The sequence below is a fragment of the Chaetura pelagica genome, unplaced genomic scaffold (genome assembly GCF_000747805.2).
Source record: "Chaetura pelagica isolate M959 unplaced genomic scaffold, ChaPel_1.0 scaffold159, whole genome shotgun sequence".
NCBI lineage: Eukaryota > Metazoa > Chordata > Aves > Apodiformes > Apodidae > Chaetura > Chaetura pelagica.
In genome coordinates, this window is record NW_009954555.1 from 34,676 (window position 1) to 36,181 (window position 1,506).

Sequence of the window (1,506 nt, forward strand, 5' to 3'; positions counted from 1 at the left end):
GTGTGTGAGTGTGTGTGTGTGTGTGAGTGTGTGTGTGCGTGTGCACGGGCTGTTCCTCCGTGCACAACCCTCCCTGTGAAGGGAGCACCTGTCACAGTATTTCTGCAGGCACAAGCCCACACTTCACAAGCTGCTGCTTTCCCTGCCTTGCTCCTCTTTTCCCTCCCTCCCCCTTTCCCAGCTGGCTGGTGTGAGCCCCCCTGAGCACCCACCCCCAACTGTACAGACATCCCAGTGCCCTCATCTCCCTGCAGGGAAAGCAAAGGGGGATGGATTATTTGGGGAGGGGTGAAGATGATGATGCTGGGGGTGATGGGCTCTTGCAGCCAGGTGGGATATCCCAACCTGGGTGGGTTTGAAGGAGGGGGGACTGACCCTGGCAGGGTGAGAGGGGGTCCTGATCCCCCCGGGAAGGGTTGAAGCACCAAGGACACTGGTTGTGTCTGCCAGGCTCTGCTGGAGCAGGGCAGGGCTGGATGGAGATGGGCTGTGCAGAGCTCCAGGTGCATCCCAGGCGTGGGGCTGGATGCCTGGAGGTTTCAGCCTGGACAGAGATCTCTGGGCTGAGGCAGAGAGGGAGGTTTAAGCCCAGACACCCTTCAGCTGGGCTAGAAACCTCCCTCTCTGCCTCAGCCCCGAGATCTTCCGAGCACTGGGGCAGCAGCGAGCCCGGCAAGGCAGGGGTTAACCCAGCCCGGTGTCCCAAGTGCTCCTCTCTGTGCAGGGATGGGATTGAGGGCTCTGCAAACCAGAACCACCATCCTTGGATGGTTCCAGCTCTGGGCCAAGCCTGATGACCCGAGGGACCCGCCAGAGCTGGGACTGACAGTCCCCAGAACCTGGCTCTGCTGGGCTGCCCAGTCACTCCCAGTCTGGCCCTGCACCCCCTGGGGAGGGGGAGCCTGGTCCCATTCCCTGGGTGCCCCTCAGCACTGGTGCCCATCTCGGAGCCCTCGGGGTCTCCCTTGGGTCCCACCCCTGGTGTCACTGTCACCCCTTGGCAGGGGGGTCCCAAGGGGATGCCCAGCCCTGGTGTCACTGTCACCCCTTGGCAAGGGGGTCCCAAGGGGATGCCCAGCCCTGGTGTCACTGTCACCCCTTGGCAAGGGGGTCCCAAGGGGATGCCCAGCCCTGGTGTCACTGTCACCCCTTGGCAAGGGGGTCCCAAGGGGATGCCCAGCCCTGGTGTCACTGTCACCCCTTGGCAAGGGGGTCCCAAGGGGATGCCCAGCCCTGGTGTCACTGTCACCCCTTGGCAAGGGGGTCCCAAGGGGATGCCCAGCCCTGGTGTCACTGTCACCCCTTGGCAAGGGGGTCCCAAGGGGATGCCCAGCCCTGGTGTCACTGTCACCCCTTGGCAAGGGGGTCCCAAGGGGATGCCCAGCCCTGGTGTCACTGTCACCCCTTGGCAAGGGGGTCCCAAGGGGATGCCCAGCCCTGGTGTCACTGTCACCCCTCGACAAGGGGGTCCCAAGGGGATGCCCAGCCCTGGTGTCACTGTCACCC